Source organism: Bombus vosnesenskii, unplaced genomic scaffold (genome assembly GCF_011952255.1).
Source record: "Bombus vosnesenskii isolate JDL3184/JDL3185 unplaced genomic scaffold, Bvos_JDL3184-5_v1.1 scf7180000013883, whole genome shotgun sequence".
NCBI lineage: Eukaryota > Metazoa > Arthropoda > Insecta > Hymenoptera > Apidae > Bombus > Bombus vosnesenskii.
The window spans coordinates 1879362-1892614 of NW_022883264.1; the positions used below are offsets into that span (position 1 = coordinate 1879362).

At 38.8% G+C, this 13253-nt stretch overlaps 1 protein-coding gene across 4 annotated transcripts in view; it reads right to left on the minus strand.

Moving 5' to 3' along the window:
• The window catches only part of LOC117239049 (neurexin-3-like), a 308456-nt gene extending 298919 nt beyond the window's left edge, over positions 1-9537 (minus strand). For 3 of the 4 annotated variants that reach the window (XM_033504315.1, XM_033504317.1, XM_033504316.1), the window contains exon 1: positions 9398-9526. The gene's annotated coding sequence lies outside the window, so the exon portion shown is untranslated. Of the gene's footprint in view, positions 1-2879; positions 2913-9397 lie in introns of all 4 variants that reach the window. The other variant, XM_033504318.1, reaches the window with a different exon arrangement.
• Positions 9538-13253: the final 3716 nt, after the last annotated feature.

The following is a 13253-nucleotide window of genomic DNA, read 5'->3' on the forward strand; positions in this document are numbered from 1 at the left end:
GGCAAAACCCGCAGTCACTTAGTTGCCAATCCAATAAATTGAAACAGAATGTTCCAAAATTAAACAACTCGAAGCAAACGATTGTGAATAACCCATAAAGGTACAAAAATATCCCTTGAGATTTAAAACGTTCAACGACAAAAATGAAATAAAATTGTAGAATATATTGGGTTGGCAACTAAGTGACTGCGGATTTTGTCATAAGATGGTAATGGCAAAACCCGCAATCACTTAGTTGCCAACCCAATAAATTGAAACAGAATGTTCCAAAATTAAACAACTTGAAGTAAACGATTGTGAATAACCCATAACGGTACAAAAATATCCCTTGAGATTTAAAACGTTCAACGACAAAAATGAAATAAAATTGTACAATATATTGGGTTGGCAACTAAGTGATTGCGGATTTTGTCATAAGATGGTAATGGCAAAACCCGCAATCACTTAGTTGCCAACATTTCTTTGCTTCTCTTACGCGCCTGTATTTCTCTGATATATTTCTCAGTATTTTTATTTATTATTTATATTTTTGCTTATATCTAACTCGTTGCCAACACGATAGTACGCGCGTTTATGAAAATTTTACCTCGAGCTGATAATATCGAGATGAACCAGTTAGCTACGCAGCTATCCAAAACTTGAATAAATATGAAAAAAAAATGAAAAATAATAAATTACCATTTACCATGGAAACTGGAAATTTGAGTAAAAAGTAATATGAATGAAATTTAGTATTATGTTTGCCTTGTATTCCGGTAAACTTGTTATATATTTTATTAAAAAAAAAAAAAAAAAAAACAATATATACAAAATAAAAACTCGCGTGCAGTTCGTGCGTATTACGTTAGCTCATCGTTCGCGCTATTATACTTTCGGAAACAATTTTTTAATCGCAAATTTACGAAATAATACACGAGCCAGGTAAGATAAGAGATACTTTACGCATTTCGTCGGTTTGTTATATTTTATTACAGTTCGAAATTCCACGAGGTTTGCCTCGTTCTCTCGCATAAATCTGTTGTCGTGCAATTGAGTTTCTCCGTGGACGTAACTCTGCGCAGTGTGCACATTCTGCGAAATACTTTGTTCCGGGTAATGGAGTTGTATATAGTTGCAAAAAGATGATATCGCTGTAAAGTTGGACATGCAACTGAACGCCGTAGCTTAGTATAATAACGTAGTTTGATTCTAAATTAGAAGACCAGATAAATCTGCTACAATGAACGCAACAATTAAGGATTATGTGATATATTTATGCACACGGTAATTGCCGATAGTTTCTGATATTTTGCGATAGCATTGTTATACATTTCGGATATCCCGAGGCGTTTAAAAGTCAAATAAGCGTACGATGTTTTATAATTCAGGCAAAAATCTGTGTTAAATCATCTTCTATTCGCGTAAATCGATCGATTCAAACAAATAGAATTGGACATTGAGCGTTGACTTTCGCCAATCGTCCTACCATTTTTCCAAATAATTATTAACTGTACGATTTTTTATTTTTCTTTCTTTTCTTACAAATATCTAATGTTATCTATGAAAATAATAAATTGAGTTATCGTAGTTAGTTGATGGAACTGACGATTAAAGATAAACAGTTGATAGAGTTGCAAATGTTGGCAAATCGAATAAATATTAAATAAAAGGGAAGATATATCGCAGGAAATAAACAAACGGAAATGGGAATTCCATTTAATTTTACTTGCGAAAACCATCCTTCATGCGTTTATTCTTCGCAACTCTCCTTTAATACAATTAGTTCTTCGTGGAACTTCATATCGAAGTCCAAAGTGGTTGAAACTTTTAACTTGATTATTTGTTCCTTTCGTGTATATTACATTCAAGCACTACGAACTTAGTATTGTGCATAAAATTTGCCTAGCAATGGCGTAAACTTTATTACACTTAGTAGCACGAGTTGTTAAAAATCTTTGAATTAAAATTATACAGGGTGGTTGGTAACTGGTGGTACAAGCGGAAAGGGGGTGATTCTACGCGAAAAAAGAAGTGGAAAATATAGAATAACAGTTTTTCGTTCGAGGCTTTGTTTTCGAGAAAATCGACTTTGAATTTTTGCTCGGTACGCGTGCACTTTATCGCGTCTCGTTATAACGGATCTCACTGTAGACAATTGATTTAATATGGCTCCATAAATAAAAGTCAAGAGGAGTTAAGTCAGGAGAGATTCGGTCATATTGGAAGTGTTTATCAACATAACGTCAATCGAGACAACGATCTACAGTGAGGCGTGATAAAGTGCACGCGTACCCACCGAAAATTCAAAGTCGATTTTCTCGAAAACAAGGCCTCGAACGAAAAATTGTTATTCTATATTTTCCACTTCTTTTTTCGCGTAGAATCACCCCCTTTCCGCTTGTACCGCCAGTTACCAATCACCCTGTATATTTCAGAGAATAATTGAGATAAGAGAATTTTATATTCAGAATTTTCAAGCTTTTTCCACTACTAGAAATATTCATAAATACGTCCGTAACATAGTATAAATATTCAGAAATATGTATTGAAAATAGCAAAAATGTTTATACTGTAAATATCGAGTTGGCAACTAAGTGATTGCGGATTTTGCCATTACCATCTTATGACAAAATCCGCAGTCACTTAGTTGCCAGTCCAATAGAAATAGGCTGTTACGTTGAAGCGTTGAAATGCGAAAGAATGTAAAAAAAAGACGTGTTGTCGCTGTATTGTAAAGACACAGAGAACGAGACTGAAATGGCAGAAGTGTAGAGAGCGGTAAATTCATTGGCAAATGCTTATCGGCGGGAATTTGAAAATAAGATGAGATAACGGAAGAGAAATGATCGATGTCGGTATGAAACATTAACAGCTAATAAAAATAGAAATTTGTTAATTACCGGCTGGGCAGGAAGCGCGATTGCGTCCATTGGCTGTTTGAACAAAAAAGCTTTTATAAATATAAATTTATGAAACACCTTGTGTTTTATGAGACGTGAATGAAGATGGAGCTAAACATGGAGAACTGCATTCCGAACGGCGTATGAAAATGAAAAAGAATCGCCTTACAATAGCACGATATTTCTTTCGAATAAACCAAATCGGCCGTTGAATATTTCTCCACTCTGTGTCTTGCCATTTCGCTTTATCTCGTTGCAGAACGTAACGCTGTCATGTTCTTAGGACAAAATGTTTATACAGCCGGCTGAAATTAAATTGTATACTACGTAGCTATGTTTGCCACTTGCAGAATTGGAAATTATTGTCGGTGAGAAAGTTGCATGCACGTACATTCGGTGTACAATGCTCGTATGTGTGCCATTCGCGTAACTACGCCAGCTATGAAAAACGATATCTGAAAGAAGATTTCGCGAGAAACATAGTTTCGTAATTTGTAAAAATTTTATAAGTTTGATATTATAATCTTTCGGGAATCCTAATTTTCTCATATAAATTCCTAGGCTTTGATAAATTTCTAATAATAATATTTTGCATAATCTTGCCAACTTTTCCAAGCCTAAGGTACGTTGATCTATGTGAGAAACCTCGATGTATAAAGCCCAACACAAACATCTTAACACCCACACGTTCTGCCTCGTTGCACATCCTTGTGCAAAGCAAGCCCGTTTTGCCGCATCTCAAAAATAAATCAACCCTTCCATCAGCCTGGCCTTTAAGCCCGAAAAACACACTCTCCGGCCGTAGGAAGTAAAAGCGATAAAAGTGGCGCTTTAAAACCTTCCTGCACTCTCGTTATGATAATCGTGGCGCGCGCTAAATTAGTCACCCGTTTCACGGGATAACGCGCACGATATCCCTGGCGAGGGCAGATTAACGCGCGAGATATTCAGCAGAAGTAGAATTGGCCGATAAGTATCGCGACCAGCGAAACGTAGTATCTGGTGCAGCTGCATCGTAGGTGAAATCAGGGCGAAAGAGAGAAGGAGGAGGCTGCGGCATCGTGAACTCGAAATCTATACGCTAGCGTTCGCGCGAGTACGTTCCGCAATGCTGTAACACGCGCGTCTACAGGTCGTTGGGCGTAACGCGGTCAGCCGGGTACGCGGGGCTCGGCTGTGCGCGCCAAAATAAGTAGAAAATGGAAAATAACATTTTATTGTTCGGGAACCTCGTTTCCCAGAGAATCGAGTTTCCACGTTCTTGTCAAGTACACTCGAACCTGCTTGATTTCGCATAGCGAGAGTCAGTTGCGAGTATATACGCGCCTCAAAGCCATGGGATTTATTCAAAAACTCTTACACCTGTGGTTGTGTAAATTGAAAAATGAACAGGCGTAAAGTGCGTACGCGAGGCGTACGTATTACACGTGTAAGAGGTATGCAGATTACGATAGAAATAGGCTTGTTATATACAGGGTGTTTGGCAATACAGGTGTCAGAAAATTTAAGGGCTGATTCTTGAAGCCAAAATAGAACGAAAATCAAGAATACAAAAATCGCGTTTTCGGCTTTGTTCTTTAGTTATTGGCGATTAAACAGCGACGAAAATACGCCTGCACGCGAGCAGACCTCCTTACACGAGTGAAAGGAGGTCGGCCTAAGCAGCGGGGCGCACAGTGATCCTCAAACCGAACACATGGGCGCCAGGCTACCTCGTGCGAGTCACAGAGAAGAAGACCACGAAATTTAGAAACGCAAACGACCGCGTGCCACGTATTGCGAAAGAAATGGTAGATTGAACATTAAACCTGCTTATTCGTGCAACCGTACACGCGTGTAAGGCAATGTCAGGCGAACTTTATTTTTGTAAAGGGTATACTCACTTTTGACTCTCGCTGTACGTAACGCTGTACGCGTGTAGGTATACACACATGTACGCAAGTATATGCAGATGTATTCATTGCACACACGGCGCGTGTTCTACTTTGCTACGTCGCATCTCTGTCGTCCCTCTCCGCAGTACTGGCCCCAGGTCGCTTATTTGTTCCCCAGATAAGCTGTAGCGTTGGTCAGCCGCTTAAATTATGCACATTTTTGTCGGTGCACAAGACCACGCTACCGAGACGAGTTTTCTGTTGCCGATCTTTATGACTGAACATCGCGCTACGAGCGAGATCTACGTCCTCCCGTTTCTGGCTGTTACGTCATTGAATCACGATCATTAAACTGTGGATTTTCATGTATTTGTACAGAAAACGAGAAAGCCAAATGCAGGAAGGTTATGGTAGGTGAAATACCCAAAGTAAATTGGTCTATTTCGCTTTGATTTCTTTGATCGCGTTCGCATGGAAATGTAAAATCGCTGGCGATCGACAGGCAAGAAAACGATCGTTTGAAATTCTCTAGGTGGAAATGCAACTTGCTAGTTCCGTCGTTTTAATCGTTGCATCGCACGATATTATATCTCGATGTACATCGTTGCAAACGTTAGAAACAAAATCTTCTGATGGAGCGTACGATCGGCGAAAGTTCGACGTATCAATCAAACGTACGAGAAAATAATAGGAAGCGAATGAAAAACGAACGCGGGCCAAGTATAGCCGTCACTCACGCGTTTGCCCGTTCTATCTTAAAAACCTCGGTCCGCTAACACGATATATTTCTGTAATTGCAGCCATCCATCACACAGCGACCGCAAAAATACCAATCTCGCCCTTCGAGCAACGAAAAAAAAAGAAAAAAAAAAAGAAAAACAAGAAAATGGAAAAAAAGGAGATCCCCCGCTCGCAATACCACACAATGTATCGTTGAATCCTCGAAAGCAGCTACTCCAAAGCTCGATAATCGAGGGCTGTATCGACGCAACAAACCGCCGTGAAAGTGGCAGCGCACCGGTTCCACCCTAATTGCAATTATCGTCATCTCTGTTTCTTCCAATTCTCCGATGCTCACGGGATTGTGATTATCCGCTTCTATTTACAGTGTGCACACCGAGTAACGAGGAACGGAAGATCACGTGTGAGATATTACATTCGCCATACTCGGATCCAGCCTTCTGCAACGAAATCCGAGCGGCACAGAGGCCGATACGTTATCAGAAAGGAGGATTCCCCTGGGACCGACGTCAATAAGAAAGCCGCCAACTACGCTTCTCTAATTATCGGCAGCGGGATATTAGCTGCAGCATCTACGTGACATTGGCTCTGCGTCTGAATCCTGCAGCGAATCCTGTGTTTCGCGAAGGCAAGACAAAGAGAACAGCTAATCGGGTTCCACCGGGTTCCTGGAAATGTAGCTGACTGTAACTGACCGTGGTAAAGTGATTGCGGGTTTTGTCATTGCCACCTTATGACAATATCCGCAACCACTTAGTTGCCAACTCAATAGATTTAACGAGTCATTTAGAAAAATATTGTTAATTATATGCAATCGGAGAATTCTGTTATGGAAAATTAGGAAAATTAAATTATTTTGTCTGCAGGATTTTATATAATCAATATTACTCCCATGTTAACGTGAATATTTATCTTACATAATTAATTTCCATAGTATTCCGGAGTTTGAAATGGAAATAATTGTTTTAAAGTAGCGTCATAAAGTAGAAGATAACAATTAACATAAGCTGAAATATTTTGTTCAACAACAGTGTGCGATGTTATAATTACAAATACGGTTACATACTCGGTTTCTACAATTTCCATCGCATGAATAAATACGTATAATACGATCACACAAAAACTGAATTCAACTGCTAGAGCTACATCGGATTTGTCAAGAGGAAATTATGTGTCTATTATGATAAATAATATTATTTATATTCGTTCGCGTAATATAATAAAACTAAATAAAAGTTATCTTATACTTTTCAGCGATATCAGAACTATCGACAGTAGGCAATAGTTCAATACTTAAAAATTAGAATTTTTGTGCCCCTCAATTTTATATAATACGATTTAACAATCAGTGACAGCAATTTCAATTCTGTAGATTTTACTATTGAAAATTCTACCAGAAACTACATTCCAAATATCAAGCAACTTCATTGATTCATCCAGTTGTAAGTGAACTCTCTTGTACGTGGACAAATTCAATCAATTGAAACAATGAAAAATAAATTGCGTAATAATTCAATGTACAATTTAACAATCAGTGACAGCAATTTCAATTCTGTAGATTTTACTATTGAAAATTCTACCAGAAACTACATTCCAAATATCAAGCAACTTCATTGATTCATCCAGTTGTAAGTGAACTCTCTTGTACGTGGACAAATTCAATCAATTGAAACAATGAAAAATAAATTGCGTAATAATTCAATGTACAATTTAACAATCAGTGACAGCAATTTCAATTCTGTAGATTTTACTATTGAAAATTCTACCAGAAACTACATTCCAAATATCAAGCAACTTCATTGATTCATCCAGTTGTAAGTGAACTCTCTTGTACGTGGACAAATTCAATCAATTGAAACAATGAAAAATAAATTGCGTAATAATTCAATGTACAATTTAACAATCAGTGACAGCAATTTCAATTCTGTAGATTTTACTATTGAAAATTCTACCAGAAACTACATTCCAAATATCAAGCAACTTCATTGATTCATCCAGTTGTAAGTGAACTCTCTTGTACGTGGACAAATTCAATCAATTGAAACAATGAAAAATAAATTGCGTAATAATTCAATGTACAATTTAACAATCAGTGACAGCAATTTCAATTCTGTAGATTTTACTATTGAAAATTCTACCAGAAACTACATTCCAAATATCAAGCAACTTCATTGATTCATCTAGTTGTAAGTGAACTCTCTTGTACGTGGACAAACTCAATCAATTGAAACAATGAAAAATAAATTGCGTAATAATTCAATGTACAATTTAACAATCAGTGACAGCAATTTCAATTCTGTAGATTTTAGTACTGAAGATTCTACCAAAAACTACATTCCAAATATCAAGCAACTTCACTGATTCATCCAGTTGTAAGTGAACTCTCTTGTACGTGGACAAACTCAATCAATTGAAACAATGAAAAATAAATTGAGTAATAATTCAATGTACAATTTAACAATCAGTGACAGTAATTTAAATTCTGTAGATTTTACTATTGAAAATTCTACCAGAAACTACATTCCAAATATCAAGCAACTTCACTGATTCATCTAGTTGTAAGTGAACTCTCTTGTACGTGGACAAACTCAATCAATTGAAACAATGAAAAATAAATTGCGTAATAATTCAATGTACAATTTAACAATCAGTGACAGCAATTTCAATTCTGTAGATTTTAGTACTGAAGATTCTACCAAAAACTACATTCCAAATATCAAGCAACTTCACTGATTCATCCAGTTGTAAGTGAACTCTCTTGTACGTGGACAAACTCAATCAATTGAAACAATGAAAAATAAATTGCGTAATAATTCAATGTACAATTTAACAATCAGTGACAGTAATTTAAATTCTGTAGATTTTACTATTGAAAATTCTACCAGAAACTACATTCCAAATATCAAGCAACTTCACTGATTCATCTAGTTGTAAGTGAACTCTCTTGTACGTGGACAAACTCAATCAATTGAAACAATTAAAAATAAATTGCGTAATAATTCAATAGACGATGAACATAATGAAATAGAAAATATTAAAATACCACTCGTCTATATTTTATTCCTCCGCAGCGTATACTTCGATATAATACTCTGTTTTGAAAGATCTTCGCTACTTTGCGCTGAAAATTTGTTCGGCTCTTTAAATTTCCCCTTCCGTGTTGCTGCTTATATCGTTAGCCCATTGACCCCTGGTGGCAATTTTAAATTCTACGAACGCTGTTTTAAAAGCGTCTTTCTAGCCACGCAGCTGCCTTTCGTCAGAACAAGATTTCAGTTGTAGTTGGAAACTTGAACCTCCTCCTCAAGACATAATTTCACGGGGGCGGAGCATCCGCAATTTTGAAGCAATTTACGAAGCACGCCAGGGACATTTACTTTTTACCTCGAGTGGCTTCAGTCGCACGGCGACCGAGAGCTTGTAAGAAGCAGTGCCTGCAATGCGACCGATGCGAATATTTCGTTGGTTTCATGTATATTTAATCCATAGGAAAGCCGCAGGAGAGGTTCCGCTGCGCAACCAACGAAATTCATAGGATGCTTTACACGAATTTTATAAAATGACTTTTGCTTTGCTCGCGGCGACTTTCTATCGAAGTACGTACTTTGAATATTTCGCCAGTTTCATGGATAAATGGAAAAACGAGGGCGCCGCTACGTTCTACGAGCAATACGTTGCATTAAATAAGCCACGATCGAATGATTCCGATGAATTTTCGATTGAGACTCGCCTGAACGACAAATTCTGATAGTCTCGATCAGGACCATGACACGAGTTTCGAACTAACCATGGGAAATGTTCGCTGCGTATGAAGATGTTTCCCTCTTTTCATTTGATGAGCTCGATGTTTGAAGAGAAGTAAATAGGAAATATTGTGGAAAGAAATTTGTTCGCTGAACTTACCGGAATAGAACAGTAGTCCATTCGGTTGCCTGGTTTTAAATTGCAAGCTGATTGATTCCAGCGTGCTGAGGATCGGATCCCCTTTGCTCAGATTTATCGTGAGATACTCGGTCCCTCTGAAAGAGGCTTCTGATGGCGCTTTATCTGCAACAGAACAGCGTAAAGAATTTATAATTAACCGATAGATAAATAGCAGGTTGAAAATATAAAAAGCAGAGAGTAAACGTAACGTGACCTAATATGTTAGAAGATCAGCACAACGTCGTGTGGAAGAATACGATTAAGCGTATAGTCAGAGTGTAGAAACCTACGTCACTTTCTATATCATGTGACAAATTAACGCAGATTGCAGGAGATTCATTACGTTTCAATTTGTTAAATAAAATTTATTTATAAGTATATTTGTATATGTCGGAGATGAAAGGACATCGGGGCCTACCCTTTGCAATTCTTGCGAAGATACACTGTTTATTATAGCTGTACTTAAATAACGAAACTTAGAGGCAGTCGTTATGATTCAATCCGATTATGTTTGCCCGAGATTTGTGACAGTGGGCTTGGGCTCGAGGTGACACGACCGGTCGCCGAACGTAGCCACGGTCACGGGATGGACGTTTTTACCTAACAGAGAAGTGCCAAAATTATGGGACACGCGTTGTATTGACAATCAAACCTCGGGCAGGAGCAATGTCGCCGCTAAACGGGACTGTCTAGCAACGGCGGCTGGAATTTTCTTGGTATCCCCGGCCAATATGCAACGAACAAACGCGATCGTAAGGAGAGGAAAGTTTCCATCAGTCTTTTATTCTTGCGATCACCTTGCAGAGTTTTCACATCGTCTTTACGCGCAGTATTATACCGAGCGTCACAGCAAACGTTACTTTGTGCTTCAAAAGAGCTAGCCCGTTGACCGTGGATTCGTTATGGAACCTAAGAACATTGTCGTTAACGTCTCGAGTGTCTAATCACCACGGTTATTTGTCGAACTCTGTAAAAATCATATTTATACCAGTAAACATAATCTCTGTCGTACAACAACGATGGCTAGTCCGAATGAAGATTCGTTACACACCCCTAAATATATTACATCATAGTACTACAAATAGTAAGATAAATTAACATTCAAGTTCATTATGCAACTGTTATCAACGTGTATTTTTATTGTCAATTTATTAGGCGAAAGCAAACCAAGATTGCTCTATTTAACGTAGAATTGACAAATTTGTAAAAGCGAAAGGAGGCGGTACGTTGAATTTCTGAACGCATGAAACATCCATTAGGCAAGTAATCCACTTTCGTGGATTATAGTTGTACGTACAATTTCCACTTGCTTGGATTATGCGTGTTCCTGCAATTTCCAGCTTAGTAAATTTAATTAAAAAATAACAAATTAATTCCCAACGGTTAACTGCGATAAATAGCTACGTTGGATACTTCAAATTTAATTCACTTCGACAAATAGGTACGTCAGACTCTTCGAGCTTCGTTTCCAAATTAATTTCATTGTGCAGCGCTTCAACTTACGTTTTTTACATTTTCCTATTAATTGCGCGTAGATGAGGTTTATTAGACTGGGCTTAATAGTCAGGAGGCTGACATTAGGATGTGAATTTCTGATTGATTCCAGCATTACGTGAACTATGGTGGCTTTCCACGCCCGCCACCGGAGTTTGCATACCAAACGCAATTCTCGAAAGTCCTCGCCTAACTATCCTTTTCATACAAATGCGCATAATCCTCTGGCCTGACCTCTGCTATCACCGTGTCTACAGCTCAAGTCTGCCTAGAAGCTTCGCTGATGAGTCCACCAGCAACTGCCGGATGGAACCTACTTCCCTTTCCTCGTCCTCCTCTCTCTTTCCTATCATTACATCGCCATACAGCTTTACTATTAGTGGACACGGGTGTATTCAGCTGGAGATTAAAGTAGTCTTGATATTTTGGAAGATGATTTATGGCCTTGCTTATCCTTGCAAGCAAGGAAGTTGGAATACCAGTGTTATACAACTTGCAGCTACGTTCAAGCTGCTCCTCTGCAACTTATTGTTGCAGATTCTTCCTTCGTTCGCGGATGAACTCGCTACGAGATGACAGGAAGAGCAAGCTGAACCATCATACGTATCATAATTCTTCTAGCGAATCTCAAGCAAGCGTTGAGAAATTTTCAAGCAGACACGTGCAACGATTACTTTCAAACTCGCCATTGTCACGTCAATCCGCATCTGAGGCCAGACGTGTGCAGGTCCTCGCCGCGTACCCTCAATAACCTCAAGGACCCACCATAAACTTAAACTTAGTTTAAATTTAAATTTAAATTTTATTATAAAATTTAATATAAAATTGAAATTTAATTTAAATTTAATTTAAATTTTAGTTTATTAACCCTGTAAGTGTTATTGGTTTATGAATGGTCCTTGGAACAGTCCTTAGGTTTATTATACGTTCGTACAAATTGCGGAGGAGAAGCGGGTATTTACCTAACGGGAAAGCTGATTTTCCCCATGAACAGTGTCGCCTACGAGCCACGTTCGTAGGAGGCTTCCTCCTCCTATCTTCGTTTATTAACGTGGGCTATAATCAATTGGCATCGCGGATCGTTAGCCTCACTTTTCCCAACGAAAAGTGTGAACAACGAATCCGCATTGTTAGCTCAAAGGGCACACCCACACCGAGCTTTCTTCCATAATAATACGAGAACACCTCGGCACTGAAACTACAAGCTCTCGTCAGTCGACATCTCTCAGATCAGTCGCGTAAACTGTGCTTATAAAGTTGTGTTATTTAATAAAGTCGATAGAAAAGAAACATAAAGTTGCGCTACGGCTCTACCTTCTTGTCTTTAAAACCTAAGCCTTAATTTTACGTGACACCATCTTCGCCGCCGACAGTTTGGTAAATTTGGTTTCTCTGCGAAACGCAAGCTTCCTGGAATCGCCGACAGGTCTTTAAACGGCACGAAGACATCGCCTCGTCGAGATGAACAAAGGCCGGGGCCTTTTGTCCAGGTGCATCCGCTTCAGGTCCGACTTAATTGAAGGCAACGAGCGTGGCATAAGGGTTTCGCGCTTCGTCTCTTGTCCCTTTATTTTTCCTTCGTTCAATATACTCGAGCTTTTGAATTCGGTGTGCAGACGTCTGATCTCGTCCACGTAGCCGCGAATACGCGTCGCGGGTACTGGCCAGACGTTTCTCATTATTTCCCATCTTCCCATTGTCGTCAGCCGACCAAACAAAAGTGCAGCCGACGCAAGGCCAGGCAAAAAGGCCATAAGACGCGCTTTAATGGCCCTGGAATGGCGCCAAATCGCGTCGCTTCGGTGCACCGACTCGTCGATTGAAATGTTCATTACCAGCGTAAACCAAGCGACGATACGCATCCGCAAAACCGTGTCTTGCGAAGCCAGTGACTTATCGATCATCTATTTTTAACGCACTGATACGATTAAAAAATTCAGCAAATCGACGAAGAGTACAGCGAAGATTAAACCAGTTTTTCGTCCATTTTCGGTCCTTCGATTTTCCAACTGAATTTGCTGCCAAATAATAGTTCACGATGAGACGTGGAATGTAGTAAATTTTCAAGTTTAATTACAGCAGACCAGAGCCGGCAATTACGTTAGAGATTCCCTTATTCGAACACCCATTAGCCTAATATCCGAACGTTGTATTATTCGAACGCTCTATTATCCGGACGTAATATTTCGTCGAGTAAGGGACGCTCTTTTCCGCTTGGAACGCGTACGTGTTTCATTAGTGTTCACGCGCCATGTATTATTCTACGTAATTAGTGTAATTTCTTGTCTTATTCGAATTTTCACTATGAGAATTCAGTATGAAACTAACGTTAATTAAAAAA